Source organism: Rhinopithecus bieti, unplaced genomic scaffold (assembly GCF_001698545.2).
Source record: "Rhinopithecus bieti isolate Rb0 unplaced genomic scaffold, ASM169854v2 scaffold_44159, whole genome shotgun sequence".
Taxonomy (NCBI): Eukaryota; Metazoa; Chordata; class Mammalia; order Primates; family Cercopithecidae; genus Rhinopithecus; species Rhinopithecus bieti.
Window position 1 is genome coordinate 1535284 of NW_016818573.1, and position 9056 is coordinate 1544339.

General features: G+C 40.1%; 1 protein-coding gene across 2 annotated transcripts in view; it reads left to right on the forward strand.

Annotated features, from left to right (window-relative positions):
* The window catches only part of KDM2A (lysine demethylase 2A), a 150366-nt gene that overhangs the window by 63325 nt on the left and 77985 nt on the right, over positions 1–9056 (forward strand). For both annotated transcript variants that reach the window (XM_017857105.1, XM_017857106.1), the window contains 3 exons: positions 4600–4738; positions 5818–5896; positions 6327–6373. The gene's annotated coding sequence lies outside the window, so the exon portion shown is untranslated. The remainder of the gene's footprint in view (positions 1–4599; positions 4739–5817; positions 5897–6326; positions 6374–9056) is intronic.

Genomic DNA, 9056 nt, shown 5'->3' on the forward strand with positions numbered 1-9056 from the left:
AAAAAAAAAAAAAAAAAAAAAGGTGAATCTGGGAAACTATACTTACTCTAGTAGCATTGTTCTTGCTTTATAATGTGTTTGGAACTCATCTTTTGTAGTTCTTCAGAGATGCATATACAAAATAAGGTGAGGGAGAGAACTGGATGATGTTTTTGGGGAAAACAGTGTTAGAAATTGTCAGTGAACACCCTGCCCTGCACCAAAAGATACCTAAAAATACTTTGAATGATGATGGCATTATTGGCGTCAGTGAAGTCTTATCAAAATTAAACCTTCTTTTGGCTTTTGAACTGTGATTTGTGGCAGCCAAGTTACTAGGTAAGAGAGTGTTCTAAGGCTTTTTACTAAATATGGAAAAGATACTAGATTTCCTTTTTGTGTTTTTGCCTAAAACTGGCAAGTTGAATCTTGCTTTCCTCTGGTATGTAACAGTCAAGTTTATTTCTTTCATTTTTTATGACTGACTTCTGCCCTTTCACAGACTCCCACTCCCTAAGAGCCCTTTCTCCAGTGTCTCATTTTCTTACGTGTTTATGTAAATACAGGTGCTATGTAATCAATTCTAGATCAATACTTAGCTTTAAATTCCAGATTTGGTGTTCTTAGCACATATAAAGATAGGGTGACTTTACCCTTACCATTACCACTGGCACATCCAGTTGCCTGTTGGGTATGTATTCAAGAAATTTCAGCAAATTTTAACACTGGCTAAAGTAAAATACCGTCATTCATTGCTTAACAATGGGGATATGTTCTGAGAAGTGAATAGGCAATTTCATCATTGTACTAATAATCTAGTGTGTACTTACACAAACCTAGGTGGTATAGCCTACTACACACCTAGGTTATATGGTATATCCTATAGCTTCTAGGCTACAAATCAGTACAGCATGTTACTGTACTGAATACTGTAGGCAGTTATAGCATACCAGTAAATATTTGTGTATCTAAACATAGAAAAGGTGCAGTGAAAATATGGTATAAAAGGCAAAAAAAAAAAAAAAAAGGGTATACCTGTATAGGGCACTTCTTGTGATGGACTTTGCAGGACTGAAAGTTGCTCTAAGTGAGTCAGTGAGTGAATAGGAGTAAATGTGAGGGCCTAAGACACTTCTGTAGATTTTATGAACAGTGTTTTATTTTTTAATTATAAAATTTTTTCTTCAATAATAAACTAGGCTGGGCGCACTGGCTCACTCCTGTAGTCCCAGCACTTGGGGAGACTGAGGTGGGCGGATCACCTGAGGTCAGGGGTTCAAGACCAGCATGGCCAACATGGCGAAACCCTGTCTCTACAAAAATACAAAAAGTAGCCGAACATGATGGTAGGTGCCTGTAATCCCAACTACTTGAGAGGCTGAGGCGAGAGAATCGCTTGAACCTGGGAGGCGAAGGTTGCAGTGAGCCGAGATCACTCCATTGCACTCCAGCCTAGGCAACAGAACAAGACTCTGTCTCAGAAAAATACTACTACTAATAATAATTAACTAAGCTTAGTCTGTAACTTTTTAACTTTATATACTTTTGAATTTTTCAAATTTTTTCTACTTTTGTAATAATACTTAGCTTAAAATACAGATACATTATACCACTGTACAAAAGCATTTTCTTTATATTCTTATTCTATAAGCTTTTGTCTATTAATTTTTTTTTTACCTTTTTAAACTATTTTGTTAAAAACCAAGACATAAACATACACATTAGCCTGCAGAGGGTTGGGGTCATCAGTATCACAGAGCAGCATCAGTATCACAGAGCAGCATCATTATCACTGTCTTCTGCCTCCACATCTTTTCCCACTGTAAGATCTTTGGATACGTAACACAGATGAGCTGTCATCTCCTGTGATAACAATGCCTTCTTTTGGACACCTCCTAAGAGACCTCCCTGAGGCTGTTTTACAGTTAAGAAGAAAATAAATAGAAAGAATGCATGCTAAAATAATGTTTTAAGTACAGAATAATAAATGCATAAACCAGTAACACAGTCATTTATTATGTACTATTCCTAACGGTATGTGCTACACTTTTACATGACTGGCAGCACAGTTTGATTTACACAAGCATCACCACAAATGAGTAATGTGTTGTGCTATGATGTCCTGACGGCAACAGTGTCACTAGGAGATAGGCATTTTTTAGTTCTACGTAATCTCATGGGAACACTGGCTCATATATATATATATATATATATATATATGCGCAGTTCGTCATTGACTGAAATGTCATTATACTGCACATGACTGTATTAAAAGGTAAACTTGCAGTGTGAGCAACATTTTTTAAAGTAACTGCTTATTAGGTAGAATTCTCATACCATCAGTCTACTCATTTAAAGTGTACAAGTCAGCTGGATGTGGTGACTGAAGCCTGTAATCCCAGACTTTGGAAGGTTGAGGCGTGCAGATCGCTTGAGCAGAGGAGTTCCAGACCAGCCTGGCCAACATGGGGAACCCCTGTCTCTCTAAAAAAATTAACTGGGTGTGGTGGTGCACACTGGTGGTGTCAGCTGTGGGAGGCTGTAGGTAGGAGGATCACCTGAGCCTAGGAGGTTGAGGTTGCAGTGAGCCTTAATCCAGCCACTGCATTCCAGCCTGGGTGACAGAGCACAATCCCATCTCAGAAAATAAAAAATAAAGTGTACAATCCAGCGATTTTTAGTATATTCACAGGGTCGTATAAATGTCACCAGTATCGAGTTCCAGAACATTTTCATTGCTCTCGGAAAAAACCCATACTATTAGCAGTCACTTCTCTTATTCTTCATTTTCTCTAGTCCCTGGCAACTATGAGTCTACTTTCTGTCTGTATGGATTTGCCTATTCTAGACATTTTATTTAAATGAAGTCATACAATATACGGTCTTTTGTGACTAGCTTTTTTTTACTTGGCATAATGTTTTCAGAGTTTGTCTATGTCATGGCACATAGCAGTATTTCATTCCTTTTTGTGGTTAAATGACATCCCATTTTGTAGATATTACCACATTTTGTTAATCCATTCATCAATTGATTGACATTTGGGTGGCTTCTACCTTTTGGCTGTTGTGAATAACACTAGCATGAACATTTGTGTATAAGTTTCTGTTTTGAAAAGAAGAGCGTATGTTTTCAGTTATTTGAGTTACATACCTAGGAGCAGAATTATTAGGTCTTACGATAACTTTAACTTTTTGAGGAACTTTCTTTTTTTTTTTTTTTGAGACGGAGTCTTGCTCTGCCACCCAGGCTGGAGTGCAGTGGCCGGATCTCAGCTCACTGCAAGCTCCGCCTCCCGGGTTTACGCCATTCTCCTGCCTCAGCCTCCCAAGTAGCTGGGACTACAGGTGCCCGCCTCGTCGCCCGGCTAGTTTTTTGTATTTTTTAGTAGAGACAGGGTTTCACCGTATTAGCCAGGATGGTCTCGATCTCCTGACCTCGTGATCCGCCCGTCTCGGCCTCCCAAAGTGCTGGGATTACAGGCTTGAGCCACCGCGCCCGGCCTTGAGGAACTTTCAAACTGTTTACCAGTGTCTGCACCATTTTACCTTCCCACCAGCAATGTATGAGGCTTCCAGTTGATCTACATTCACATCAGCACTTGTTATTGTTTATCTCTTTGATGATAGTCATTCTGGTGGGTATAAAGTGGTATTTCATTGTGGTTTTGGTTTGCATTTTTCTAATGACTAATGAGAATTGAGCATTTTTCATGTGCTTATTGTACATTTGTATATCTTCTTGGGAAAGATGTTATCTTTAAAGCTAAATATTGATGGTATGCTGTTTGGAATGCTGTGGGTGTTTTGTTGTTGTTGTTGTTGTTTGAGACGAAGTTTCGCTCTTGTTGCCCAGGCTGAAATGCAATAGCGCGATCTCGGCTTACTGCAACCTCTGCCTCCCAGGTTCAAGCAATTCTCTTGCGTTAGCCTCCTGAATAGCTGGGATAACAGGCATGTGCCACTACACCCAGCTTATTTTGTATTTTTAGTAGAGACGTGGTTTCTCCACATTGGTCAGGCTGGTCTCTAATCTCGAACTCCCGACCTCAGGTGATCCACCCATTTCTGCCTCCAAAGTACTGGGATTACAGGCGTGAGCCCCCGCACCTGGACTGGAATGCTGTTCTTTAGATTACCTTTCTTCCTTTATCTGAGACAGGGTTTTTGATCCATTAATTCAAATGTTTTAGTCTATTTTTGAGATTGCTTTACAAAGCTAATTTTAAATACAGCTCTCCCCTATGAAAAAAGTATATTTTGTATCCTGGCTTGAAATTTCTCTTAATACAGTTTGTCCCCACTCTGATAAACAATGATAGACAAATGAAATATTTAGTAGACCTTCTTTGGTCCTGTTTTTATTGTGAATTTATATCTCTATGCTCAAAGAATTAGCAAGGGTAAAATTCATAGAGTACCCAGTGGCTCATTAAAACTTCAGTATATTCTGTGGATTCTGAGAATATCAGCTATGTTGAGAGGAAGAAAAGATCCATAAGGCAAGGAAAATAGCAACTGACTTTGAAAGTAGCACTTTGCACATGTAGGGAAATCTATGACCACTAGTAGGTAGGAATGAAAAAGTACATGATTTCATCCGTGTGTTCCTTTCTCTCCCAGCGTGGTACCATGCGACGACGCTATGAAGATGATGGCATTTCAGATGATGAAATTGAAGGGAAAAGAACTTTTGACTTGGAAGAGAAACTGCACACCAACAAATATAATGCCAATTTTGTTACTTTTATGGAAGGGAAAGGTCAGTATCGTTTTGGTTCCAGCATATAGTCCTTTGATGTGGGAAGCCATAGACTCTGAGCATTGGAGGTTTAGCATTTATCCAGCTAAAATATTGCCTGTTGATGTTATCTATTTTCCCTTGTTATACAATGCCACTTGTATGCACTTGTCCCCTAGTCCTCCCACCCTGTGAGTCATTCTCTGCTATGTTAGAAGTAATCTTTTATTAGGGCAAGAGTATTGTCGGATATTTTTGCCTAACAGCCTCTTCCTCCTCCTTCCATCCCTTGGTTTAAGTTTAATTAAAAACAGTACAATAAAATCCTTTTATGTGTATATCTACTCCACCAAAACTGAGGGTGGGATTCCATGCGCACCATACATCTTTGATCTTTGGCAGACTGACAAGGATGTCATATATGTATTGTAGTGGTCAAAATTAAATTTTTTTTAACTTTATTTTTTTGGAGATGGAGTCTTGCTGTGTCACCCAGGCTGGAGTGCAGTGGTGCAGTCTCGGCTCACTACAACCTCCGTCTTCCAGGTTGAAGCAATTCTCCTACCTCAGCCTCCTGAGTAGCTGGGATTACAGGCATGTGCCACCACACCCCACTAATTTTTTTTTTTAATGTATTTTTAGTAGAGACAGGGTTTCGCCATGTTGGCCAGGCTGGTCTTGAACTCCTGACTTCAGGTGATCTGCCTACCTCGGCCTCCCAAAGTGCTGGGATTACAGGCATGCGCCACTGCGCCCCGTGTTTCTTTTTCACTCTTAAGAGACAGGGTGATGATAATTTCTGTTTAGCATTTATGAGATGACTCATTAGTAGTACTATCCCCATATTGTTTAAACTCTAAATTTCCTGTGGAAATATATAGACCTGGCAAACCCCTCAAGCCTTGCTTCTCAATGTGCTCTCCATATTTTCTAAGAGGTGCTTCTTAATAAGCATATATTTTATTGACTTACAGCATAACTATATACACAGAATAACAAATACCATTTATACTGTATTACTTAGGATCCTTTTTATGGTCCTTTTATCTTTTTTAATTATACCTCTTATCTTTCTAATAATTATTTTCCTATGGTGACAGATTTTAATGTAGAGTATATTCAGCGGGGTGGCTTGAGAGATCCTCTGATTTTCAAGAATTCTGATGGACTTGGAATAAAGTAAGTGTTTAAAGCCTGGCTGCCAGAATGGCCTTGTTACACCCAGGGCTATAAACAGTGGTGGTATTGATAACCCAAAACAGTAATAATTGAAAATAATTTGCTACTTAGTTTTAAAAGTGTATGTTTTTGTTTTGATACACAAGTGTTTCATATTAGAGGTAAATGACAAAATATAGATGAACCAAAAAAAAATTTTTTTAATCTCCTGAAATCTGCCACCCTTAGATAAATCATTAACATTTTGTTATGTATTCTTTTTTCCTATGCATATGTGTAAATATATAATCACCTATATTTTAAAAATCATTTAAAACCTGATTGTGAATATTGCTGTGTCTGGGGAGTTCTCAGTACTTTAAGAAAAAAAACTCACATTTACTAGAGAAATTGTGTTTTCCATATGTACTTACTGGTGTTTGTTTCATAGAATGCCGGATCCCGACTTCACTGTGAATGATGTCAAAATGTGTGTGGGTAAGTGTCTGTCTTTAAGGCAAAGATTTAAGACTTAGGACTGAATTAAATCTCTGACTGAGATTTAAGGCTTAGGAACATTGAAGTATATATTTGATTAGAAACTACATTTTCATTAGGAACAGAATTTTATCAAAGAGAGTTACAGAAGTTGCCTTATTTAATACACATTAAACATAGAAGGTTGGAATCTCTTTTTCCTACCTTCATACTTCCTTCTCTCCATGAAGAGTGTGCCTTCTAGGGCAACCTTTCCAAGAAACCGAAAACTTAGATCTCTGAGCCAAGAATGAAGTTTCATTAATATCCGTGATTCCTTTCCTTTCCCTGAAAGCAGTAGAGAAATTTCCAGGAAATGCTCGCCAGTGCTGCATTTGGAAACTTACCTAAGACTTGAAACTTTATAAGCTGAGAAGTAGATACATTAAAATTGAGTCTTTTAATTATTTTATTATATTCAAAATTTAGGAAAAAGAAAGCAAATTAGATTAATCTAATTAAAGAAGAAAATTCCTGATGTTAGTAAAGTTGCAGCCTAGTTTTCTGCAGACAGTGGTGTTCGTTGTGTTAGGAGTTCAGGGATGGTCAGTAAAATGGAATAAAGTCTTTTTGTCTTTTTTTTTTTTTTTTTTTTTTTTTTGCGACAGAGTCTCTCTCTGTTGCCCAGGCTGGAGTACAGTGGCACAATCTCAGTTCACTGCAACCTCTGCCTGCCGCATTCAAGCAGTTCTCTCACCTCAGCCTTCCGAGTAGCTGGGATTGCAGGCACGCGCCACCACACCCGGCTAATTTTTGTATTTTTAGTAGAGATGTGGGTTCACCATGTTGGCTAGGCTGGTCTTGAACTCCTGACCTCAAGCAGTCCTCCTGCCTTGGCCTCCCAAAGTGCTGGGATTACAGGTGTGAGCCACTGCGCCCAGCCGGAATAAAGTCTTCTTGAAATGCTTCCAATAGGACTTAAAACGAAGGGGCTTTTTTGATTTTCTTCCTAGTACTAGAATTTCTATTATCTTTTGTCCTCTGTACTAAAGCTCCAGTGCCATTCCTTTGCTTTGAAAATTAAGTGCTGCAGTACTATCTCCTGGTCACTTGAGGGTCCATGTTAGACTACCGACTCTGCTGTTTATCTAAAAGGTGAAAGTCACAGATATCCCAGGTAGAGGAAAGTTCCCAAATCTCTGTTTTATTCATCCCCTTATTGTTTCTGTGTTAGATCCTGGCCATCTGCCTGTTGTCATGTATTCCCTAGTACTTATCACAGTCCCTGGAATATAGTAGGTGCTCAGTAAATCCACTGAATAATGAAAATGCTCTCCCACTCTTCACAAGACAGAACACTCTCAGGGGACCTCAGAAAACCTACCTGAATATGTAATAGTCTATCATTTGACCTCCTTTATTAAAGAACTTCCAGGACAGTAATTCCCTGTATCTGTAAAGCTTCCCTCTTGATGAGACATTCTTACAGTTTGTGGTCCACAGATGACCTGCATCAGAATTATTTGTGATATTGTTAAAAATGTAGACTCCCAGAGAGGATTGTAGGAAGATGGCAGAGTAGCAAGCACCAGGAACTTTTCTCCTTACCTAGATAATAATTACACTGGCAGAATCTGTCTGATACAACTATTTTGGAATTCAGGAGTCTATTGAAGGCTTGCAAATTTCAGGGACAGCTTGGACAATAAAGTACAGTTAATTTCAGTCAGTTTCAGGCCTTAGCACAGTAAGAGCTTCTCCATTCTTCCCTGCCAACCAAGCCCCATGACAAGCAGCTGTGCGTATGTTTCCCCGAAAAACTTGCACACAGCTTATGGGAACCAGGATGAGCAAACAGGAACCTTTCCTCCAAATAATGGGATCCATGCTGTGGTCACTGAGTGCTGCTTCTGATCACAGAAGTACAGACAAAGAGGCGGGTGGGGCCAGGCACAGTGGGTCACACCTGTAATCTTAGCACTTTGGGAGGCTGAGGCAGGTGGATTGCTTGAGTCCAGGAGTTTAAGATCAGCCTGGGCAACATAGCGAAACCCTGTCTCTACAAAAAATACAAAAATTAGGTGTGGTGGCATGCACTGATAGTCCCAGATACTTGGGGGGCAATTCCTTGAGCCCTGGAGGTTGAGACTGCAGTGATATGTGATCACACCACTGCACTCCAGCCTGGGCTACAGAGTGAGACCCTGTCTCAAGAAAAAAAAAAAAAAAAAAAAACCAGCAAGTGGGGCAATTGTTGTTGCATCTTCCCCTAATTGTTGCAGTCTTCTTCCCTTCAGCTGAACTGACTTCCAGGGCATTTAAAGGGCTCTTGTGGCTGGGTGTGGTGGCTCACGCCTGTAATTCCGGCACTTTGGAAGGCCGAGGAGGGCGGGTCACACAAAAATTAGGCCGGGCACGGTGGTCCACGCCTATAATCCCAGCACTTCGGGAGGCTGAGGTGGGCATATCACGAGGTCAGGAGTTTGAGACCAGCCTGACCAACATGGTGAAACTCCGTCTTTACTAAAAATACAAAAATGAGCTGGGCATGGTGGTAGGTGCCTGTAATCCCAGCTACTCAGGAGGCTGAGGCAGGAGAATCGCTTGAACCAGGAGGCGGAGGTTGCAGTGAGTGAAGATTGTGCCACTGCACTCCAGGCTGGGTGACAGAACGAGACTCGTCTCAGAAAAGGTGGGGGGGGTG